At 43.4% G+C, this 26107-nt stretch overlaps 1 long non-coding RNA gene across 1 annotated transcript in view; it reads left to right on the forward strand.

The window, feature by feature from the left end:
* LOC140910162 (uncharacterized) overlaps positions 1–24319 on the forward strand; it is a 379881-nt gene extending 355562 nt beyond the window's left edge. The window contains exon 8 of the long non-coding RNA XR_012158436.1: positions 24014–24319. This is a non-coding gene — a long non-coding RNA (uncharacterized LOC140910162). The remainder of the gene's footprint in view (positions 1–24013) is intronic.
* Positions 24320–26107: the final 1788 nt, after the last annotated feature.

Here is a 26107-nt window from a genome sequence, read left to right on the forward strand (position 1 = left end):
CTGTGGTATAATGGAATATACAAAGCCTGTCTTATAACACCACATTGTAAAATATGGAAAATATCCAAAGCAGGGGGTGTGTTTCCACACAGCTTGAGACCTAAAGGGTTAAGTTTTGTGATCATAAACCATACAGTGATTGCTCTCAGCCTATTAGTAGGATGTCTTGCATAGAGTGTCATCCTGCTATTCCCCATGGGTCCTGTTCACTAACCTTTTGCATTTTGACAGTAATTACCATCCAAGCACAAAACATCATTGACTACAACACAAGTCTACTCTCATAGCAATCTATCAACATCAATTTAATCTTAAAGATAGTTTTTAAATTCCTTGTTTAATTGGGCTTAGGAAAATCAAAGCCATAATCAAAAACAACAACAAAAAATTCCAGCCAAATTAGAATTGCTATTTCAGCATGAAAATGAAATTGACCTTAGTTGAGGCCATTCCAGAAGTGTGCACAGGAAGTAACCTGAGAATGTTGCTTCCACCCTGGTTTTGAAAATGGTTCCTTGTATCATTTTATGCAATATAAATTGCATCTTGTACAGCTCCATGACTGAAGAAGAATTTTATATGAATGGTCATTGTGTTTCTCTGAGTTTGTCCTTTTCCCCTAAAAATATTTATCCCTTGTAACATCTGCTCTCACATGGCTTTCCCCTGGGTGTCTGTAGAATCTCTTATCTACTGCAGAGCCCTGTATACTGTTGAAAAGGGCAACAGCTTCTACACAGATAATCACATACCAGGCCATACTGTGTCACTTCTTGGCATCTCCCGTGATTTAGACAGTACTTACTTGCTATTTCTCCTTGAAATTCGCCTGCCATTGTAGCCATGTTGCTTCACACCACCAGTCAGTGGGGTGTAAATCTTAAAGGTAGTGAGAAGGTGACAGCAAGTATTCATACCTCCATTAGTGTGAGATGGAAAGCAAAGTTCACAGTATACTATGGCATGGCCTTTAATGGAAATAATGGCTGGTGGTGCCATAACCTGCTGTGAGATCTCACAGCAGGCATGAAATTGACTGTAAATTTTCATGCTGTGGTCTCTGAGAAAAGCATCCTGGAGGGTAAGGTCTGGAACCTGGATGTTTATGCTTATATATAGGGGGATGGCTCCAGGGATTGTTAATTAACTGAATATGTAGCTTTCAACATCTAGGTCATGGGTTCAAATGCAGTCAAGATTGCTCCTGACTGAAAATCATACCCAGCTGATAATTATTTGGTGGCCTATAAAAATGAGTTAGTGGTCTCAGTTCAGCTCCTAACAGGCTGATAGCCATTCAAATCACACAAATGCTATTGCAATTGACATTGCTGGCTGTCTCAGCAGAGGGATCAAGGACTGAATGTGCTCTGAAGAGCAAACTACTTTCCATGCCCTAGACATCACCAGGGTGTAGACACAGTGGTTCTCCTACTGCCTAGGATGTACCTGTTGGGTGCATATAAGAATACTTCTCAGGGCTTTCACCAGCACTTAAAGGAATAAATTAAAGTTCTCTGCGTGAATCATGCAGTGGTAACAAGCTTAATATATAAAGCTGTATAAGAAGATGACCAAGAAGATACTATGTTGTGTTGCCATTTGATTTTCACTTTCCAGTTTTCATTGATCCATAGATTTTAAGGCTTGAACGGACCATTATGATCCTCTAGTCTGACCGCCAGTAGAACACAAACCACAGAACCTCATCCAGTGCATCAAGCCCATAACTTCTGTTTGAACTACAGCATATCTTTTATAAAGGAATCCAGGCTTGATTTAAAGACTTCAGGAGAATCCATTACAGCCCGATCTTGTTCCAGTGGTTAATTTACCTCACTGATAAAAATTTGGGCCTTATCTTTAGTCTAAATTTGTCTAGCTTCAGCTCCCAGTCATTGGATCTTATTTTGCTTTTTCTGCTAGATTAAAGAAACTTCTGCTATAAGAGATGTCTTCCCAATGTGGTTACATGAAGACAGTGATCAAGTCACCTCTTCACTTTTCCCTTCATCCTCTTTTCACGCAATGCTGTACAGATGGAATCCATGCATGGCTGTACACACACACACAGCATGTCGTTGACAGGAACAGCGCTGCAGATGCAAAAAGGAGGAGTGAAATCCTGGATGTCAATGGGAGTTTTGCCATTGACTTCAATGGGGCCAGGATTCCTCCCAAGATTTCCACACACCCCCTCCCCCACGTTGCTCATACAGTATACCGATTGGGACTGCTCTTCTGACAGTTTTTAAAATCAAGGCAAATAACTTAATCCAAATCTTTGCCATTTATTGTTCATCTCTGAACTCCCTCCATTTTGTCAGTCTCTGCTAGCGAGGGGCCAAGAAATGAATGCAGGGATGGATCCAAGTGAGAGTCCTCATGAGCTGTATACATTTTCTTGCTCCATGACATAATGCCTTTGCGTTCGCAGACTGAACATACGTTGACCCTGTCTGTCTGCAGCCATATTGCATGGCACTCTCATGACTGATTTGCTTTTCGGTATCGCGCCTAGGTTTCTTTCAACATTATTGTTTCTCAGGGTGCTTGGGTTCAATTCCTGGTTCAGCCATTGACTCCCTGTGAGACCCTGAGCATTTCACTTAGGCCACAATTCATCAAAGTACTTCAGCACTTGCGTAACTGTAATCACTGAGGTCAATGAGACTACTCACAGGCTTAAAGCTAGACACATACCTAGTTGAACAATTGCCCTGGGCCTCAGTTTCCCATCTGAAACATGGGGGTAATAGAATTCTCTCTCTCACCTTTTCTCTGCCTTATCTAAGTAGATGGTAAGCTCTTTGGGGGCAGGGACTCCCTTTTACACTACAGCTGGGAGATAGCCTCCCAGCCTGGACAGACAGACTCATGGTAGTGGGGCTTGAGCTAGCATGCTAAAAATAGCAGTGTGGACATTGCAACTGGTGTTGCAGCTCAGGCTCTGAAGCCCACCTGAGCCCCCTCCGGGGGCTAGTCCTAGCCTCCGCCGGAGCTGCAACATCCGCACTGCTATTTTTAGCAGGCTTACTGGAATCTCACTAGCATGAGTCTGTCTACCGGATGAGTCTGTCAGCTGGGATTCTTGCTCCCAGCTGTATGCTCCCTGCTGTAGTGTAGACATACCCAGTTGGGGCTTCTACACACTTCTGCACTATATTAATAAAACATTATTTCTCATTTTATTTTTACTGTCCAGGTATTGGTTTCTCTAGCCTTACTGGTAAGGACAACTCTCTCGCATTTAGGATCTTCTTCAGATGTAATTAACTTGCTTTTTAATCAGATCGCTGTAATGAAGATGTTAAATTAGAGCCAACCTAACAAAGGTAACCCAGTAGATATCTTCCCTCCCCACAAACAGAAACCAATGCTGTTTATTGTAACCCTTTGTTTACCTGCTGTTTAGTCAGTTTTCAAACCACAGGACAGCATTCCTATCCATGCCAATTTGGATTAATTTTTTTAAAAGTCTGGGGGAGATAAATTGAAAGGCTTTGCTGAAATCCAAATATATGACATTTACCACATTCCTTTACTCACCACATTTATAAATCTGAACAGGGGCAAATAACCAAGTTTGGCTGACAATATTTATTCGCACAATACTCGCTGTCAAAATAAGGCTTATGCTGTACTCAGAAGCTAATTACATATTAGGAGAAAGAAGATGATCTTGTCTCCCATTCGCTGCTCTTTTCTCTGTAGATTTCAACACACATCTCTAAGATGGGTGTTTTTACCAAGATGTGTGGGCAATTTTAAACTTCCTTTTCTTCTTAGTCTTCATGGGTTTATCACTAAGATTTAAAAATGTCTGAGATTGCAGCGTATTGGCTGTAAAATGATAAACAAAAGGAGCATTTGCTTTTTCATGCTGCATAAAGCAATTACCCGAAAAAGCACTCCTGTTTTCCTCAGGGGAGGAAATCTTCTTCTGGCTTCATTTTGAGTTGCAATCCCGTGAGCCTTTGCTGCCGCAAAAGGTTCCGAGAGTGGCTTTGGAACATACCTCAGGTGGATTATGATTTACTCTCCTCGCTTGCAGCCTAGATCCTGTAGAACGGCTGTGGCTGCTAGGTGCCCAGTGTCACCCTATAGGTGAAAGTGGGTTGCCATTTTTGCTAGAAGTAATTGATGGCCAATAGAGACTGGCTCTTTGTCAGTTCCAGTCTTTCAGACAAAGCCGATGTGCTGCCTGCAGAGAAGCTACCTTTCTCCCGACAGTGAATCTCAGTGCACTGTTCCCTTTGGACAAGTGATTGATTCCTCTGTAATACCCTGAAATGGGAGCTGTATTGGTATGCAATGAAATCTCGGGATCAAAAAGACAAGCATTAATTGGGCCACCCTGCATCAGGTGAACTCCTCTGCTTATGGGCCAAATGCAAATGTCACATTAAGTGATTGTTACAGGGGAATAAACGTGGCTTTGAGTGCCTCACTTGCTTATGGCGCAGGTTTTTAGCCATGTCTTTGAAAGCATATACCACTAACAGGGACTGAAATCATTGCTTTTGACAGTAATTGTCATGGATCAGCAAGACTAAAAGACAGAGATGTGGGCTTTTTTTTTCCTCCTGTGTAAAAATGTTGTGCTTTTCAAGGTTAAGGGACTGATAGCACTGGAGACTGAAGTCCTCTGTTTATTCACAATCGAGACAGGTGCTAGCAGGAGCATTTCAAGATTCTCCTTGCCAGCTAAGCCTGGATGGAGCCAGCCCGGGGGAAGACTGGCTCTTGGAGCACAGTATTGGGACCAATGAATGTTTTCTATTCTCCTCAAACCATTGTTTAAAGGATTGTTTGAAATATGAAGTTGTACAATTGCAAAGAACTCTGTAAAACCACAGAAGCTGGCTATGCTTGTGCTGCTGTATTATAGTAGTCTTGATGCATTTAGAGAAAGCAATCAGAGCTAGGAGAAGGTGAACATATCCACAAGGGACCATGTGAAATAGAAACCCCCTCCGCAAAACAGAGGAGCTGACCCACTCTTGCCGATATCTTGCAGCCTTGTAAAAGAATTTGGGTGGGGGCAGGGGGAATTGATAAATGTATGGGTGCATTTAATCAGCCGCCAGGCAGTATGCAACAGAGCATCGCATATCTCACTGATTGACCAGATTAGGATTCCAGGGGCCCAACAGGGTCAATACTTTAAATGTAGCATTGGCATGTGGAAATGATCTTTGAAGGGTAAAATCTCCAGAAATGGCTTAGTCCCATGGAGTCCGTCCCGTTGATTTTCAGTGGGACGTAGGCTCCTAAGTCACTGTGGTACTTTAAAAATGGTTATCTGCAGACCTTAAGGATTTCACACTGGGTTGCCACTGAAAATGGTAACTTGTGAGACCACACAAAAGCTTGTGAACTTCCCCTCTTCTTTTCATGTAACCAATGTGTTTATGATACACCAATATAAGCTCAGTAAAGCTAGGTACTCGTGTGGAAACAATATGCAGTAAATGAAAGGCTACTTTTTCCTCTATGTAAATGCCCTTTGCAATAGATGGCTACAGAAATTGCAAGTACGTACAATAATTGTCTGTTACGTTTCAAGAGCAGGAGATTCAGAAGCATTGCTGTACATAACACACGTCACTTACTATTTAGCCTTTTAAAATCAATGGCTTATTTTATTTATTCACTCATTCATTCTTTCTTTCTTGCATTTTCTTTAATGAGCTGCTCAGAATATGTTATGTCAGGAACTTTTTTTTTTATCTGTGCATGAGATAATGGGCCAAATCACCACTGACACAAGTGGTCAAATTCCATTTAAGTCAATGGAGTTGCACGGCTTATGCAAGGATACAATTTGATCTACTGCTGGTGAAAGAACAGGTGCTCGTGGGGGCTAGAGGATTATAGTTGTTAGTGATGGGAAAGACTTAATAGCTCAGAGTCCATCCTCATCTCAGACCCAGATTCTGCCAGGCTTGCTTGCAGTGAGTATCTTAGTGCTCAAGTTGTCCTGCCGAGATCAGTGGGACTACATGTGTGTGTATTGTTGGCCAAAATCAGGCCCTAAATCCTTTATTAAATAGCTGTCTTCTTATGGCTCCACTTCATTATCATCACCATCATCATCTGATGTTGAGATTTTCAAAGGAGCCAAAGGGAGAAAACCCTAGCCTGAGCGCTCAGAAATGTGTTATAAATGTGCCATACAGATACATACAAAGACATGATCCCTGCCCTGAACGGGCTTCAGCCCAGATCCAAAATCAAAGGTCACTATCAAAATTTGGGATTAAGTTTACATTTTTGTGGCTTGCCACAGTTTTCATGAACACAAGTAGTTAGTCAAACTTCTAGTGACCAGAGAGATGACTGTAATAAATGGCATTTTATTGTGAAATATTTTACTTCCTGTGTGCCTAGTCAGTCAGATTTGCTCAATTTACTGTCAAAAACAAGGCTGGTACTGAAGAGTGACTGTCATAACCATAAGGGTAGCCTAAAATTCCTCCTTACCTGTAAGGGGTTAAGAAGCTCAAATAACCTGGTTGGCACCTGACCAAAGGAACCCATGGGGACAAAAGATACTTTCAAATCTTGGAGCAGAGGGAGAGGGTTTGTTTTGGGTCTCCAATATTGCAACCAATATAGGTAAGCCAGGCAAGGCAGATTAGTTTATCTTTTGTTTTGCTTGAATTTTCCCTGTGCTAGAGGGAGGTTTATTCATGTTTTCTGTAACTTTAAGGTTTTGCCCAGAGGGGAATCCTCTGTGTTTTGAATCTGAATACCCTGTAAAGTATTTTCCATCCTGACTTTACAGAGATGATTTTTACCTTTCTTTCTTTTTAAAAAAAATAAAATCTTTCTTTTAAGAACCTGACTGATTTTTCCATTGTTCAAAGACCCAGGGGTTGGGTCTTTGATCATTTTGTAACCAATTGGTTAGGATATTATTCTCAAGCCTCCCCAGGAAAGCGGGTGTAAGGGCTTGGGGGGATTGCTAGGGGAAGAGAACTCCAAGTGGTCCTTTTCCCTGGTTCTTTGTTAAATCACTTGGTGGTGGCAGCATACCTCAGTCCAAGGACAAATAGAGATTTGTGCCTTGGGGAAGTTTTTAACCTAAGCTGGTAGAATTAAGCTTAGGGGGTCTTTCATGCGGGTCCCCACATCAGTACCCTCGAGTTCAGAGTGGGGAGGGAGCCCTGGCAGTGACGTATTGCTAATTCTTCCTGGTGCACCAGCAACAATTTTTCAGCTCAGTTCCAACTGCCCAGTCTTTATTATTGGTGACAGTGCATGAGCCAGATTAAGCAAGATCAACTTTCAGATCCTCAGCGAAGTTTCAGATCCCGCAAAACCTGCCTCACTTGAGAAGTCCGACAAGTAGTTTCCTTGCTTTCAGCATCTGCGTAAGGATAACACATGAGTGAACAAATGGGACTATGAGTTTGCAGTGCTGGAGTTAGACAAACTATCTTTTAACCTGTAAAGAGCAAATTTGTTATGGAAACCACTGAGAGAAATGCACATGTAGCCACACAATGCTATTCTGCTGACTTGATTACATGCAGTGTGAACACTTACCCCTTATTAGTCATGCCAGTGACGCTGGAATTTCCCCCCTCAGATCATGTGTCTTTTCACTCCCTGGTAGACTCTGCAATCACATGCATAATCCATTTGTCCGGATGGGTTTCTGATATGTGATTCCTCATTTCGCAGGCTTATATCTGATGAAATCTCCCAGTTTTCTTTTAATTGCTGTTTGCAACATGTGGTCTCTGATAAAAAACATATTTTCTGTTGAGATTGCATTCATCAGTTGGGCTAATTTTTCTTGGCCCTCCACCCATCAGAGCTTCTTTGGAAAGGGAAACAGCAGCTTGTGGGTTAGAGAATGCCAGGTGACTGAACAGGGTTGGGGGAAAAAAAGAGAGGGGAAAAAAACAACCCACAAGTCTGTTGTGAAGCATTTGTACAGAAAGGCTTGGAAGAAATTCTTTTAGCCGATAGCCCTGGTGAATGCTTAGGTAGCTGTATATAAAGTGTGTTGCCCTTGGGGCCCTATGGCCTGTACAGAATTCAAACTCAAATCTTGTAATGGATCATTTGCAAAATCATTGCACAGACAGCTTGCTTATACTGTCATTGTGCCAGCACCAGAAGCTCATCGGGTATTTTTGTCTTGGCAGATGCACATTCTGTTGTAAAGGTCTGTTCATCTTGTGCCTTCCTTGTTTTCAGGTAACATGCAGCACTTTCATGCAGAAGGAGATTTTTCATCAGCCTGTATTTTTTCTTCTTCTTGATACTGCAAAGGAAAGGGAAAAAAGCCTGATAGTACTACCTGCTTATTATGTTGACTCTTGAACACCCAGATGTGCTAATTTATCCTCCCCAGATGTACATAAACAGTTCAGTCTTTTGAATGTATATCAAGAATATGGGGGTGGGGATGGGGAAGATGTAGGGACATAGGAAGAGAGACAGATAAAGGGAGCGAGAGGAAGGGGGAAATTTTGGTGGGGGAGTGTTTCCTCGCATTATTATTAAGGATTTTTACACCATCTGTCCCTAATAAACCACCTTAGGTTGTTGAGAAGTTGGTTTTAAGACAACAACAAAAAGTTTCAAAAATTGATTAGCATTCGTTTTTAAGGCACGCTGAAGTATTTGTTAGGCTCTGCATGCTGGTCTCCATATGTCTCTTTTCAATTACATGTGCTGAAAAAAAAAAGTATGGCAACATGTAAAATGCTTCTCTAAAAAGCAAATTGTTCTGCTCTGCTGCCTGTTGTAAGCGAAAGAGGAGACCTTCTGTGCCCCCCTCCAAAGAAATAGCAAAGTATTCTACAGACACAGGTTTCACTCAGAATTCCTCTTTATAACTAGAACATTTCATATCAGTTCCACTTGGAACTGAGTTTCCTCGTTTTCCTTTGCACTGAGGAATTCAGGGGATGGGGAGGCTTCTATACATTGTTAGGAACTGCCAAACGGTGCTCCTCCCTTCCTGACGTTGCTGGGACCACTTGTGCAAGTGTGAATAAGGGGTTCGCTAGTTGGTCCTAGTGCATTATTTGTTAAGCATCAACACTGTGCTTCTTTTATGGAAAATGTAATAGCCACCTCTTTGTTTCTTACAGAATGTAGGAGAGAGTTTATTCCCTGCTATAGAATTCTACAGGCTGGCTCAAATATCCTACAGAAAGGAGCTCATTCTTTATTAAATTCTGTAGGTTTTTACACTAGTTTCTATAGAATTGAATTGCTTTCCAGACCTATTAAAATCTGTATTGGTTTTCAATCCTCCTAAAGTTTAATGGCCTTTTTCTGTAAAGTCATCCCTGTACAAATCATAAAAAAAGACAATAGTCTCAGTTCCAAATTGCTTTTTCTATACATGCAAATGTTTTTTTCCTTTCTAAACGTAGGTAGGTTTTTACCAATGTGATGCCTGTTCTCCTTCTGTCTGCTTCCAAGCCTCCTTCCATTGAAGTCAATGGCAAAACTCCCATTGATTTCAGTGGGGGCAGGACTGGGCCATCTGTCTCTGTCTGTCTCTCTCACTCTCACACACACGCACACGCACACACATGGGATTTCATAAACTAAAGACACTCAGTACAATGTTACATGTATTTCCTGAATGGATTTATAATCCATCCAATACGGTACATTTTGAATGTGTTACAAAAAGGACAGATTTACAGGAGACAATCTGCCTTCATGATGATTGCATATTGTGGCATTTCTAGTCCATATGGATCAGTAAGACTTGGATAGCAGGCATTTGACCTTCAAAATCATGCAAATGTGAAACCAGACTTCCAGTTTTACAGCTGGGAAAGTCACAGTGTGACTTCTACATCTTATTCAGGAGGCATTGATTAAAATACAGTTTGACGTTGGAAATTATTGAGATTTTTCATATTGCTTTTTTGCAAAGTATTGGCCGAGTTTTTTCTGCTCTCTTCCTCATCCCTTCTGGCTAAGCTTCACTCATTAGCGCCTATGACTCAATTGCTGATCATTTAAGAGATAAGTTGCTAATTTAGAGCCATGGGCTAACTATAAACAAGACTTGAAACCTTTTTGCTCACGCCATAGTTAATCTCCAGTAATAACTCCTGAAAGCCTTTGAAAAGGTCTGAGTGTGGCTTTCTGTCAGCTGTATTAGGAAACTGTATATTTTCTCACTAAGAAACCTTGATCATGCCAGATCCAATCAGACTGTTTATACAGCAGTGTTAATCTTCCCAGTTTACAGTATGCTAATTCACCAAGATTATTGGAAGAGAATCATTAAAAGATACGTTAGACAGTTTTTCTATCAAACTGTGCAAAATTGCAGCATTATTTCATAGGTCTGTCCTTCTTTCTGATTTCTTATGTTAAAGATCTTGGGCTTCTGCCTACTCCTCTGAGATCCCTGCCGGGGGAGGCACACTAGAGCAGCTGCAGGCATCTCTATGACCACTGGCTGCCACGCTGTAGTGCGGCAGACATGCAAACTACAAATACGCTAAGTGCCCAGTGTGAAACTCCAGCGGCACAAAAGAAAACGGGGATTTGTACGATCCATCGTATTGCTGCCATTGTTAAATCAGAATGGCCACACAGGCCCTCAAGGCAGCCCCTTGCAAGCTACAGATATACAGTATCTGGGTGTCTCACTAGAATAGCAACTGCAGTCCAGCACTTGATAAAATCCCACCTTTACATTAGCTCCCAGTGGCTAGGGTACAGCTGATTGGGTGGAATGGCTAAGGCCTAGCTCTGGTGGCCTTTATGAAGGGGAATACCCTGGGTGATACCATTGGCACACATGCCATTGTAACTGTTTCAACATTCATATTACATCTGTTCTCTCTAACTCCTAACTCCTTCCTCTCTGAATGTCACAGGCCCAGTCGACACACACACCATGGAATACAAATAATCTCATTGCCTTCAATGGGAGTTACTCATAACCTATGAGGGTGCAGAAACATGGATCCCTGTGCAGGGCCGGTTCTAGGTTTTTTTCCGCCCCAAGCAAAAAAATTTTTGCCTCCCCGCCCCGGCCTTTTTTTTGGCTTTTACGCATTTGCACTTTGCAATGTTTGTTTTGTTTTGTCTGTTTAAAATTTTAAAAAAATGAAAACAGAGAATTTGTATTTAGTGAAATAAAACAATCTCCTCCTAGTGTATTCATTTAATTTTAACAAAATCACAAATACAAACAATTTGGGTTCAACTATACACTGTAATGAAAAACGTTAGTGTCTTCCGGTGCTCCCAGTTTCTCAAAAATTAAAAGCATTTATATGAACTGAATTTTTCTGGTTTTTATACTTGCGTAGTCTTTGAATAATTCAGTGAAATCTAATTTTTTAGCAATGGTACTTTCAATTGAAAATTAATGCTAGTCCTGACAAACGATTTGGAGACATGGTGGACCTCAAATAATTTTTTAGTAATTTCAGTTTTGAAAAACTGCGCTCAACAGAAGCCACTGATACTGGTAATGTTAAAAGAATGCATAATGCTAGAGCAGTGTTTGGAGTGAGGTGCTCAGGGCTGTACATCCCGCCCAGGGGCCCCCAGCCCGATCTCAGACCTGGACTCCCGCAGAGGGGACAGTAACCAACAGAGCGGCTGGGGGGCGGGTCAGCTGCGGGGAGGTGGGCAGACCAGGGGCGCCTGCTCAGCGCTGAGCCACCTGGGGCAGCAGGTCCCTTACCAGCCGCAGGTCCTGCCCCGATCCCAGGCTACGCTACGCTCGGCTCCGGCTCCTCTGCCACCTGTGACACGTGCGGCAGGGGCTGGCAGGGGGGGAGGAGCCACATCGCTCCACTTCCCTGGCGGCAGGGGCCAGGGCAGGGACCACCCTCGGGCCAGGACTCCCACACTGAGCCCACCACCCTGCCCCATGCAGGGGCTCATTGGTTGACTGATCGGGGCTGAGGGGAAAAAAAGGATGGCTGGAATGCCGCCCCTGGAAATGTGCCACCCCAAGCACGTGCTTGCTTTGCTGGTGCCTAGAGCCGGTCCTGCCCCTGTGATATACATAGTATGAAGACCAGAAGAGAAGAGAATATTGCTGCCAGACTACTCTCTCTTTCCCGCAAGCAGGGTTGTGTAACTAACCCCCACCCCCACCTCCTTCACAGTCTCCCTATCCAACCCAGAATCCAGTTGATAATTATTCTCACACTTTTCAAAACTCTCCATAGACTTATTTACTCATAGTCTTTAAGGTCAGAAGAGTCTGATCTCCTGCATATTGCAGGCCACAGAACCTCACCCACCCACTCCTGTACTAGACCCCAAATCTCTGGCTGAGTTACGCAAGTCCTCAGATCATGGGTTAAAGACGTCAAGTTAGAGAGAATTAACCATGTACACTAGTTTAAACCTGCAAGTGACCTGTGCCCCATGCTGCAAAGGAAGGCAAAAAAGACCAGGGTGTCTGCCAATCTGACCCGTGGAAAATTCCTTCCCGATCCTAAATATGGCGATCAGTTAAACCCTGAGCATGTGGGTAAGACCAGACACCCGGGAAAGAATTATCTGCAGTAACTCGGAGCTCTCCCCATCAATCTCCTCTACTCATCTCTATCCCACCTTGACTCTTCACTATTGTTACAGGGTTGAGTTCATTTGTCCATTTCATCAGTCCATCTGTGTGAACCTCTCTCCTTGTCTCCGTCTGAGACACTGAATCATTTCCAGCCCTTAAGTGCCAGATTCTGATATCCCTATTTACATTGAATAGAGCCTTACTCCACGAGTGGTCCTACTGAAGTCAGGAGGATTGCTTGTAGAAGAAGGTGGTAATCTGTGGGTGTGTCTACATCACACACTATGCCCAGGCTCTGATTCAGGTTTGAGCCCAAACTTCTTTTTCTTCCACCCACAAATCAGTCCTCAGCAAGCAGTCAGGATCTAAATCCTAGGACCCTGCAGTGGGGGTGGGTCATAGCCCAAGTCCCACTGAGATTTGGGTCCAAGCCCTGTCATTTTGCACTGTGGACACAGGTCAAGACACAGACGGATATCAGAAGATCTGTGTAGTGCAGTAGGGATGCCTTAGCATGACAGTGAGATATTGGTCCAGCAATTGTAAACTCAAGTTTACAATGCAGTGAGGACTCTCAAGCACAGACTTAAAAACACGGACTCTGCAAAGAACAGCAGTGTGTGGATTTGGACTCATCTCTACTGATAATTCACTCCTATCAGCACTAATAATCCATGCCTGACTCAGTATAGGATACAAGTAATTCCATGTGATTTTAGTAGAATCCATGTGATTTTAGTAGAATTTACTGCAGTCCCACCCAGGAGGAATCAAGGCCAACAGCACAAAGTCAGACTCAAAGATGTTCCAAATGCAATGGTTTCAGTTCACATGGTTTTCCATGTGATCCTTTCTTGTTGGTTTTAGATTGTGGAGGTTAATACTCTCTGAGGCCTCTATGAATTTCCTCATAGTCTTTCCTAGTCTTGACTAGCCTATATAATGTTATGTCCTCTGTAAATGATGCCATTTAATTATTCATCCCCTTTTCAGATCAGTAATAACCCTAATTCTAGTATAGTACTCTGTGGCGTCTGCTGGTTAGCCTTTTGCCATGCTGATAGCGGACCATTTATTCCTCCTCTTTATTCTAGGTCTTTTTAGCCAGTTTCTGCTCTGTGTCAGTAGTTTTCCTCTCACCTCAGGATTCCTTAGGGCTATGTCATAAATATAAAGGGAAGGGTAAACACCTTTAAATCCCTCCTGGCCAGAGGAAAAACCCTTTCACCTGTAAAGGGTTAAGAAGCTAAGACAACCCCACTGGCACCTGACCAAAATGACCAATGAGGAGACAAGATACTTTCAAAGCTGGAGGCGGGGGAAACAAAGGGTTCTCTCTGTCTGTGTGGGTTTTTTTTCTGGGACCAGAGCAGGAATGTAGGTCAGAACTCCTGTAAGAAGTCAAGGAGTACTTGTGGCACCTTAGAAACTAACCAATTTATCTGAGCATGAGCTTTCGTGAGCTACAGCTCTGTAGCTCACGAAAGCTCATGCTCAAATAAATTGGTTAGTCTCTAAGGTGCCACAAGTACTCCTTTTCTTTTTGCGAATACAGACTAACACGGCTGTTACTCTGAAACCTGTAAGAAGTCAGTAAGCAATCTAGTTAGATATGCGTTAGATTCTGTTTTGTTTAAATGGCTGATAAAATTAGTTGTGCTGAATGGAATGTATATTCCTGTTTTTGTGTCTTTTTGTAACTTAAGGTTTTGCCTAGAGGGATTCTCTATGTTTTGAATCTGATTACCCTGTAAGGTATTTACCATCCTGATTTTACAGAAGTGATTCTTTTACCTTTTCTTTAATTAAAATTCTTTTTTTAAGAACCTGATTGCTTTTTCATTGTTCCTAAGATCCAAGGTTTTGGTCTGTGTTCACCTATGCAAATTGGTGAGGATTTTTATCAAGCTTTCCCCAGGAAAGGGGGTGTAGGGCTTGGGGGGATTTTGGAGGGAAAGACATTTCCAAGCGGGCTCTTTCCCTATTATATTTGTTAGACGCTTGGTGGTGGTGGCGGCAATAAAGTCCAGGGACAAAAGATAAAATAGTTTGTACCTTGGGGGAGTTTTAACCTAAGCTGGTAAGAATAAGCTTAGGGGGTCTTTCATTCAGGTCCCCACATCTGTACCTAGAGTTCAGAGTGGGGAAGGAACCTTGACAGACTAAGTCAAGAATAGCCTCTTCTCATGTGTACTCTAGAGCTAGCTGTTCCAGGAAGGAATCCTTTAAGATGTCAAGAAATTTCATCTTTAGATCTTGTCCAGTTGCAACACTTGACCAATATGTATATGTGACCAGTTGAAGTCACCCATTACTGTTGTTCAGGTAAACTTAGTTGCTCTTTGAGGTCCCTCAAAATTATATATTAGATATCCTTTCCTGATCTGGAGGATGGTGGTGTAAATAGTATGTTTGTATTTTTTATGATTCAGAAGATTTAGTAGTGTAGTTAAGGGAAGATATTGGGAATCGTTTTGTGTTTTCTAGTTTAGTTTCTTTTTTAAACAGTTACTGTTTTTTTAGTTTTAAAAATTAACTCATAGACAGAAGTTTCTGAAGTTTCTGTAATTTAGTGGCCATATGCCACAGAGCTGTTTCCTGCTGTGAAATCTGTCATGGACAAAAAATTAAAAACAGAAGGGAAAACTTACACTAATATCACCAGCTTCTCAGGAAAAGAAAGCCAGAATCTTAGATCCTGGACAGTTGTGATCAGTAGCAGCAATTAAGACCAGTGTCGGATGTCACCATTAGGAAGAACACTCAAAAAGGAGTGACCACTCCAGATGCCAAGGGAGAAGAAAGGATCAGGTAATGCTGCCAGCTTGTTTGTTTCCCAATAAATACAACAGCTACACTCAGATTAGACCCTAAAAACCAAGAGAAATCCAAAGTCCATGGAAGTCTGTATGACCCCTTCAACTCACTTCCATGAGTATGATCTTCTTCACTCTGTGAGGATATTAAGATCCCATAGCACTTTCTGGAAAAGAAGTTTGTCTTAGTGTTCTTGGGCAAATTTTCCTCTTATCCTCCCTCACCCCACTGTGTGAAATTTGGCTGCTGCCCTGCACTCCAAAATTGGCATGTAAAATATTTTGGGATCCTTGAAAAGCTCTGGATAAATAAGAAATCTTTGTTAAATACTATAATTAGGACACAATTATTGGACCAGATCATTATTCTCCATAATTATTATTATGTATTATTAATCACACTGTGCCCCTACATTTGAAACAGCCACTGCCCACTAGAGTCTGAGGAATCTCAGAAGCCAGATTTTTATTTGTTTGATGATGTCTTTGCCGTTTTTGCTTTGCTTGGTTCCAATAATTGTGGTAAAAGTGGCTGGACAATGAGGTGTTTATACGTTAAAACAAGTTAAAACTGGTACTGTGTCCAATTTTGGTCATTGCTGTATGGAAAGGATGTGAAGAAACTGGAAAGGGTCCAGAGGTGGGCAACAAAGATGATCAAAGGGATGGAATGCAAGCCATAGGAGCAAAGGCTGAAGGTAGTGTGTAGTTTGGAACAGAGGAGATTATGGGAGGACATGATAGCTGTCTTCAAATACTTGAAAGGCTGCCATAAAAAAAGATGGAGAAGAATTGTTCTCGCTTACCACAGAGGGCAGGACAAGAGGCAATGGGTTCAAAGTATGTCGTATCAGATTTAGATTAAATCTCAGGAAAAAATTCCTAACTGTAAGAACAGTAGGGCAATGGAACAGACTGCCTCGGGAAGTTGTGGAATCTCCTTCACTGGAGGTTTTCAAAAAGAGGCTGGATAGCCACCTGTCTTGGATGGTTTAGACCAAACAAAGCCTGCATCTTGGCAGGGGGTTAGACTAGATGACCCTTGTGGTCCTTTTTAACCCTATGGTTCTATGATTCTAAAAAAAGAGAAACGTTTTGTGAGAATTTTTTTGAAATTTCCCACCCTTTTCAACAATGGCTTAAAGCTACAGCAGTAGGAGAGAACAATAAACAGGGGGGAAATTAGGGAAAAAATGGGCCTCCTCCCCCCCTTGCAAATTTTGAAGTTTGCAGAAATTTTGAAATTTACAAAAATATCAACCAGCTCTGTTCTGTGGCAACTTTGTCTTGAACTGAAGCGAAATCCTGTTTCTTTGCTTGTCTTTCCCCCCTTTTCCTCCATGGGGGAAGTAACTTGTCCACCGCCTAAACCAGCAGCAGAATAGTACTGCTTCATACTGCACTGTCTCAGCCCTGATGACCTACATGTTTGGAAAGGAAACACTAAGGCCCTCTAGCCCCCCACCCCTTCTCCACAGTGGGTACAGTGTGGCAAGAATGCAGCACCCACTTATTCCTGTGCACTCCAGGCTTAATGGCCAGGTAGCCCACACAGGGGCATAAGGAGGGGTATCTTATTTCCCCTGTGTGAGGATGAAGGCTAAGATTGTATGGGACTGTCAGTACTTGTGACTTGTATATCACGAAACGCACGGCAGCATTTAACAAATACATTATGGTTATCATTAAATGAGTAAGTAAATAAGAGTACTAGGACTCAAACACTCCATGTCACATGCAGGGCTGTCTGTTATTATTAGTTACTATTGGTAAAACAACAGACCTGAAAGATAATCATATTCACTGGAATGTGTTTGTTAGGAAGCCAACTTCTATTTTAGAATAAAACAGCATTTACACTCCCTAAACACTATGAAGTCTATATCTGAGATGTGAACCAGTACTATTTCCTGATTAACTCATGCTGTCAATGCACCTACTAGGCGGTTCGTATTCTAACATCAAATGCTGGGTAACCCTGATCCAGGAGCAGAGATAAAGCAATAAGTGTCACAATAGGCCTTAGCTTTCAGATATGGGTATCTCCCACAAGCCAAATTGTCAAAGTAACTCAGGACCAGATTTACAAGAGCTTAGCCCCCATTGTGACATGGCAAAAAAGCTGACCCCCCAAGTGGGCATGCAATGTGCTGAGCTATTTTGAAACTCTGACTCCAAATTTCCAGATACCATCTGAAGTTTATCTGAACCTGCTGAGGTTCCATCCTTACTTTCTTTTTTTTATCATTATCCCTCCCTTCTTTCCTTCCCAGTTTTCTCTCTCTCCAGAGTCTTTCTACTCTCCGTGCCTTAAAGTAAAACCTGCGTCCCGTCTCTCCATGAACCCTTTCCTATCCCAAAAGGCTTTCATGAAAAGAAAGCAGACTCCACCACTGTGCTCCGCCTGACTTTGGAGAACTTTGCACACTCCAACAAACCTAGCATTGTGACTGGTGGGCCCCCAGTAGTGCTGTTTCATTCCAGTGTACTTCCCAACAGAGTAGACAATAAACCCGGGACTAGATAATCTAATGCCCAATGAAGTTAATGGACGGACTTCCATTCACTTCATTAAGCTTTGGACGAGGCTCTTTCCAAGTGTGCCTGAATTATGAATTGTTATAACACATTCAGATCAGTGGCTATGACATAGTGGGTAATGCACGCTGAAGGGCACATTTTATTTCTGTGCAGGAATTTGTTCACTGGGGTAGCCTAAATTATTCTATCCAGAAAGTGGCAGGTGACTTTGCTAATTCTACCTCATGGCATCCATGTAGTTCAACAGAGCTCCAAGTTAAACCTTATCTTCCTTTTTGCAAAATACATTCAAATATTTCATAGGAGGAGACAGAGCAGGGGAAATTTCTCTTCACTTGATGGCTGAATTAAAAAGAAAAAAGCCCCTTTTCTCTGAGGTTCTGTGGAAGCTGATTTGAAGCAAGAGGAATTCAGTATGGACCTTTTAGCTCTCAAGTATTTGAAATCTGGTGGATGTTTTCATCGAATAATTTAGTTCACAAACTGAGACAAGATCTGCAAATTCCTAGCCAGCTGAATGTAATTATGTGGACAACGTCAATGCCATTACACTCAATGTCACCAGCTCTTCGTAGTCTGTGGGAACGTATGCGTTTCTGGAGAAATAGGAAATGCACGGCATATCATAGATAAAGGGAAGGAGGAAGTTACTTGGGAGGTTTATGCTATTATTACCATAAAAATAAAGAATATTGAACGCCTCAAACCAAAGAAACTGGAAAACATATTGTGAATTGTGCAGTATAGAGTTTTTCACAATAACAGTGGATTTCAGAAAATATTTCCCACCATTTAGAAACAGATTTCAATACCCCTATTCATACTGAGTAGCCACCTTAGTCTTTGAGTAGTCCCACTTGTTTTACCTCAATGGGGTATAGTGATTTACATCATAGAATATCAAGGTTGGAAGGGACCTCAGGAGATCATCTAGTCCAACCCCTTGCTCAAAGCTGGACTAATCCCCAACTCCCCAGATCCCTCAATGGCCCCCTCAATGATTGAACTCACAACCCTGGGCTTAGCAGGCCAATGCTCAAACCACTGAGCTATCCTTCCCTCCCCCCCCATCATCAATCGTCATCATCATCATCTGAGGATCTCACCCATTATATCTTATTTTACTTGTATTTTGCTTTTGTAAGATGGTAAATCTGATTGTCCCTGCAGAAACCCAATAATCTTAGAGAAAAGTGAATTAAAAGGTGATTTTAAATTAAATATTGAAGATTTTAAAAAAATCATTTGAAGTTTTCTATTTTTGACAATGGTACCAGTTCAGGGCCAGCTTGTGCCATCCTTACTCCCATTGGGGAGCATTTACTCATGTAAGTTACCCTGTTGCAATTAATGGGACTACTTGCATGAGTAAGTGTTTACCAATGGGAGTGTGAGTTGCACAGTCTAGCCCATACAGACAAGGATGGAATGTCATCGTCATTTCAACAGTTAACTCTCCCTTCCGATGGGTGAAAGCTACTCAGCCAGAGGTCTCTTCAGTTTAATAAGGGCTGTGTAAATCTTAACTGCATCAGTTTACGGGTGAGTCAAATCCCCTGTTTCTAGGGGGTTCTCAACCGACCATACAGAAAGGCTAGAATTTGAAACAACAAGTTTTCAGCCTGTGAGTAACTTTTTTTTACCTGTTTATTTATTTATCTTAATTGGTGGGTTGCTATTAATGTCAGAGAACAGTAGCTTCTAATGTGGTTCTTGAAGTGAAAGGACTTGTTGGCAGGGTTATTTAATTCTACTGTAGTACCATGTAGCAGTTACTTGAGGTTGTTTCCTGATTATCAGATCATTAATGAGCCAGTTTCTCAGCTGGTATAAATTGACATAGCTTATTGAGCTATGTTTATTTATACCAGCTAAAAATCTGGCCTGGAAACGGTATCCTAGCATTATGGCAGGTGTTACCAGATGGCGCTGTTACATATATTTTCCGAGTTCTTTTTCTTAGCGTGTGAATAAAAGTTCAGTCTTGGGAAGGCTTGCATGTTGTTGGCTTTGGTTATGCAAGTTTCTATGTCAACAGAGCTGTGAGAGGAGCAGGAGCATTTCTCTCTCTCTGCTTAGGTCTCTGAATTAAGTCAATTTTGGGGGCAAATTTGCTCCCTGGGAGCAGGGCATTGGTGTAGGGCTGAGATTCCTGGAAGAAGTTGCCCTGTGTGCTGTTTATGACCACCTCTGTGCTAGGATTAGGGTAAATCAAAGAAGTTACATTTAAAATATATTCAAACTCTGCATCACTGATTTCTCCTTCTCTGGGACTCTCACCTGCAAGGCCCCAGACAAGTACTACCGCTCAGGAGAGGGACGCTCCTTTAAAAAGTGTAGAGGCCAAAGCCTGAAAGCCTCTTTCAGGGGTCTAAATGATCCAATTACCAGTGAAATATAGATTGAATTATAGATATACATGTAAGATGTAAACTTTTGGGGGTAGGAACTCTTGACTATGCATAGGCACATGGCCTAATTGTCAGGAACCTACAAGGGCAGTCAGAACCAACGGTCAAAGCAGAGAAGTTTCATAGTTAGGCTCCAGGCCAAGGTCAATACCAAGGGTCAGAGTCTGAATCAGGTTTCAGGGTCCAGATCAGGAGGTGAAGTCCAAATCAAGCTGAGGTCAGAACCAGGAATTCAGGAGCAGAAATAGTCTTGACAATTACCGGAGATCCACACTGTCACCTGGACATTTCCTGGACTGCCTCTGGGGTTTTTATAAGGCAGGGAGCCAATCAGGAGCCATGAGGCTTCTCCTGCCAGACCCCTTGAGTCAGGACTTCCCATGTTCTGCGTCCACAGCGGGTCGTGGGTAGCGGACCACAAGCTGGTTGCAGCAGCCACTGGGTGGAAGTATGGAGATGTCTGCTGCCTGGCAGCTCTGCAGGCCTGGGCTCTAAAGACATGCAGCTGAGGTGGCAGGGGGCTGCGCCCCACCCAGGCCCTGCTGCTGGGGAGAGGGGACAAGCAAGCCAGAGCCCCACCTCACCCTCCTGATATGCTTGGCTGCTGTCACCGGCAGGGAAGCCTGGGTAGGGAGGGGGCTGCTGCTGCCTCCCAGAAAGGTTCTCTCAGGCAGAAGCGTTGCATCCTGCTCCCCACCCAGCTGCCAGGGAGAGCAGCTGAATGTGCTGGTGGGAGGTGCAGGGAGAGAAGGACAGAGCCCCCCACCCCACAGGTAATAGCGGGTGGAAAGAGCATGGCGGCCCCAGGTTGGGTACAAGGCGGGGGTGGGGGAGGGTCACTGGGCAGAGGAAACACGTTGGACGGTCACATTTCCTCCCCTTTAGATTGTGCCCTCCCACCTCCCCCCAGTAAGTATAATCTGTGCCTGATGGTGACCTGATTGAGGGTTTGGTAATCCATGCATAGGCTCAAGGTTCCATCTTTCAGCCTGCTTCCTTTTGAAGATGTCATCGTAGTCACTGTACTTGGGGGACAGTGTTGGGGGCAGTGTTGGAGTCAACTCTGATGGTGGCCCCATCTGACTGATGGTCAGGACCCTGGGGGACACGTCTTGGTTCTGGGGTTCATCAGATAGTGTGCATGAGCAGACTTACCAGCAGAAATGGGAGCAGAAGCTAACCTGGTGCTCATGCCAAAGGATGTGCAGCTCATGAGCCTCAAGCCATGAAATGCCAAGGATTGTAGGGAAGTGTCGTGAGTGGATCGTTCCAAACTGAGGGACCTCCTGAGGGTCCTGAATGAGAACTTCCAGAAGCACTGTCTCATGTGTCACTGGCCCTAATGATAGGAGTGAGCCATCTTTAGTTTCCACTAGATCAGGCACAGTCTTTGGTTGAACTGGAATACCCAGGGCTTGAACCATGTAGGCATCTATGAAGTTGTCTGCTGCTCCAGAATCCTCCAGCACGCCCTGGAACACGGAGGCAGTCCTGGACTTCAAGGTGCAGGGAGCGCTCACCTTGCCTCAGTGAGGAGTAGGGGGGCATTATCTCTTGGTCTGCCCAGGCCAACCCCTTCTACTAGGCCTGGGTGTGCTTGTTTCCCAAACTGCATTGTGCTAGGACTTGGGATAGGCAGTTGGCAAGAGCACAGCTGGATCCTCCACTGTAGAAAAACAGCTCATGGTGGCAACAGCGCTCTTTTTCCTCAGGAGTCACATGGGCCCTAACCAGCTGCAAGATTGTGGGGTCCAGGTCGGAGACAGGTACCAGGGAGATTGATTGTTTAGTGGAACGGACCCCTTCCTTTCCTTACATCGCTCGCTGAGCCTATTGTCAATTTGTATGATAAGATCAATGAAGGCATCTAGGTTGGTCAGGGCCTCCACATGAGCTAGCTCATCCTTAATCTCCTTGCATAGTCCCCACTAGAACTGGTAAAGCTGGGCTGCTTGGGTCCACTTGGTGTCCGAGACTAGTCGCTGAAAGTGGGCAGCCTAGGAAAAGACCAGTCCCGGCCCCTACTTGAGTTTGTCCAAGTCCACGTCTGCTAAGTGGGCACAGTAGAGATTGTCAAATATGGCAGAAAATGCCAAGAGGAAAGCACCCCAGTTTGAAAGCATTGGGCTCGCTTGTTCGAGTAGAGATGAGGCCCATTCCAGTGCATCTCCTGTCAGGAGCCTAATAATGAGTCCTACTTTTGCCAGTCAGTTGGGTAGGACCAGGGAAAAGCAGAAACAGCAGGCAGCATTAAAACATTCTGGAAGTACGACTGGGAGGACCTGGTCTGGGTACACAGCCACAGTGCATGCCCATAGTGTAGTGTTTTCATCCTGCAGCCAGGCCGCCTCATCTCGTAGCATCTGGTTATCTTTGGTGCGCTGTGCCACTTGGGCCCTCAGTGCCATGTTTTCATCATGGAGCTGTGTGGATTGCCTGCGCAGACTGTAGCTCTCTGTTGCGATCTGTGATATTTGGGTTTGAAATGTGGGGAGTGCCTCCTGAGAGTGGTCAACTCCTTCAGCTTTCTCCAGTCCCTCAAAGTATTTGTAAAGTAGCCATTTTAGGCCATTAGTCAATGCTGAATTGCTGCTATTTGTTCACTTAGGAAAAAATATCCATGGCCAAAATTATTTCATTTAAAATCAGATGGTATACAAGTACACTGCAGCAATCTATTTCCCCAGCAAAAATTTTTTTGCACTGCTGAGTAGTTGGAGGTTAATGATATTTGTCTAAAAAAAACCCCTCTCCAAATATGCGTCTGTACAAGACACTTTAAATAGCTCTGCAGGAGTAGCTAATAGTCTATTGGGTCAATTCTCCACATTTCAAAATCTAAATATATATTTACAAGCAGCCCCAAAGGAGTCATTATGCTCTGTTGGGTCAGTAATCTGCGTTTGAAGAAGACCCTTAATATATACTGTGACAGGGTCGGGCCAGATGGCTACAGGAGAAGGCAGATATATTAGCCCCAGGTTAAGTAGGTCCCTTTTCCCTAGGTAAGGTAACAGGTAATTGTCTTCTGGAGACAATTAAGACAGACAGGCTGATTAGAACACCTGCAGCCAATCAATAAGCTGCTAGAATCAATTAAGGCAGGCTAATCAGAGAACCTGGGTTTAAAAAGGAGCTCGCTTCAGTTTGTGGTGCACATGTAAGGAGCTGGGAGCAAGAGGCGCTAGGAGCTGAGAGTGAGAACGCGTACTGTTGGAGGACTGAGGAGTACAAGTATTATCAGACACCAGGAGGAAGAGCCTATGGTGAGGATAAAGAAGGTGTTGGGAGGAGGCCATGGGGAAGTAGCCCAGGGAGTTGTAGCTGTTGCACAGCTGTTCCAGGAGCCACTCTAGACAGCTGCATTCCACAGGGCCCTGGGCTGAAACCCGGAGTAGAGGGCGGGTCCGGGTTCCCCCCAAACCTCCCAACTCCTGGTCAGACACAGGAGGAGTTGACCTGGACTGTGGGTTCATGAAAACGGCCAAACTGAGGGCTGTTGTGAAGCTCCAAGGTGAGCAAATCCACCAATAAGCACAAGACCCACCAAGGTAGTGGAGGAAATTTGTCACAATATTTGTATAATTTGCATTTCAAAAAGTCCTTAATTATGTATTTATATGATAGATCATAATGGCACCAAAGGAGCCATTGCAGTCTGCTGAGTTGATCCTAATGCTCTTTGGTGAGGGATATTTTTCTTTTTTTAGGTTGCTATTTGTACTTGTGAAGGTGAAGGAACTGGCAGCAATGGAAGTGAAGCTGTCATTGAAAAGAAACATCTACTGTAAAATAATGAAGGACAATAAGGAGCCGATACTTCTGTCCTTAGTCATGTACAACTTCCATCAAACTTCAAGAGAAGTTTAATCTAAGTAGATGCTGTAATATCAGCCAAAAGCTTATTGAATTCAATGTAAAGACTTTCATTGGCTTCAATGGACTTAGAATCTGGCATTTACTGCCATCACTGAAACCATCTGAGGTTGGTATAATAAAGAGATTTCCTCTCGCAAGTTTTCAGACATGGCCTTTCTTCTGTGTGTGCTTGTGTGGCACCTAAGCTTCATCAAAGTACTTGATTGACATGAATAATTAGGATTGTACTAATGCCTAGGGACTGACCGAAAATGAGGCCACATTGTGCTAGGCACTGTACAAACACAAGAGCTTACAACATAAGTAGAGAAGACAGACACAGGTTGGGGGGGAAAGGATACAACATAGAAGCAGAGTGATGGCAACGAAAGTCATGTTCTTTTTAAAAGATAAAATGAATGCACAACTCAACTCTGTAAGCTAAGTGCTCCTCATGCACGATTCACAACGTGTATAAGATAATCATTTAATATGCAGGCCAGGTTTAATCAGCATTGTGGTTGTATGAAATAAAAGACAGGTAGTAGAGGAGAGCCATGTCATTAGTGAAACTGTAACAATCCAGCTTTGGCATAACTCTTCTAAAAGGAATGGTTGGTGGAAGCTTTGCTGAGGAGCCTATGGATGGAAAGGAAAAGACATCTTTTTCCCCCCTAGTGTTCAGGAAAGTAAGCCACTGCAGGCCCAGTTCACGGAAGTTTCACTGAACTGTCCACTGAAGTCGCTTAGAGTCTTTCTATTGCCTATGATAGGCATTAGATCAGACGCTAACAGAACTGGCTATCTAGCCTCAGGATAGGCAAGCACCACGCAGGCATCTCATACTCTGACCTGCCACAGTACTTGCCATAAGATGTACAGGTCAGTCGTAATGCTGGACTGCAAGGGGGAAAAGGGAACGCCAGACACTTAGATAAAAAAGGCACGTGACCATGCAGATAAAATCAGTGGCCTTACCCCTGTCATTTGTGGCTGTCCATCGTAACACACATCAGTTTTGTCCAGTGGTAAAAGAGGCAAAAAAGAATTTTAAAAAACCCATATTGCTGTGGTTTCATTTGTCTCAAATTTTAAAATGTTTGTGTTTTTTCCCCCCAACCCTAAAAGCAGCCTTTCTTGCCATGTAAATATTCCAACCAGACATCAGATAGACAGACAACTCTCCCTCTGTTCTTCCTGACTCAGGGATACTGCTCTTAATCTAGTTTGGTCATCAGGGAGAGGGGGAATGAGCATCCCTACTCACCATAATGCACCAGGAACCATTCCAGAGCTTCTCCACGTTGTTGACTAACAAGGATCCGTAGCAGAATTAGGCCCCATCAGTCCCTGCTGTAGAAAACCAGGGCTGAGGCTCTTTGAAATATTGACAGAGATGCTAGAGCCAACAATCAGTGTCTCACCTGGGGTACCCCAAAACTGAAACACTGGCCAATTTTGAAAAATATTCAGCCTATGTTTTTTTTTCCACTGGATCACGAAGCCACCCCCTATGAGATAATCAGCCCAGCTGGCTTCTGCTGACCCTCTGCATCTGGATATATTCAGCCAATCAAGGGACCAGAAGAAATACCATGTGACTTCAACCGTTCTACTCCCACCAATCATAATGAATCACAGCCTGAAACTTGACATTCCAAATGCAGTGCAAAACGTGCCCTCAGAATCTTCATGGAGATCCAGATACCGTCGGAAAAAGGCCACAATCAACATCAACTGACTTTGCTGTGATTCAAAAAAAGGCAGCAAGTGGAACATAGTGAGCCAAACTGGAATTTTGCCAATACCTCAGGCAGATGCTGAAGGCTGCATCTTACTTTAGGCTGGGCCCCGAAAGGGCCAGTGCAAAGAGAGCCATTCCCCAACCTCATCCCCTCCCTCCCAGCTACGTTTGGATGCATACTATGGGAGCAGACGTTCAGTTT

This window comes from Lepidochelys kempii, chromosome 4 (assembly GCF_965140285.1).
Source record: "Lepidochelys kempii isolate rLepKem1 chromosome 4, rLepKem1.hap1, whole genome shotgun sequence".
NCBI lineage: Eukaryota > Metazoa > Chordata > Testudines > Cheloniidae > Lepidochelys > Lepidochelys kempii.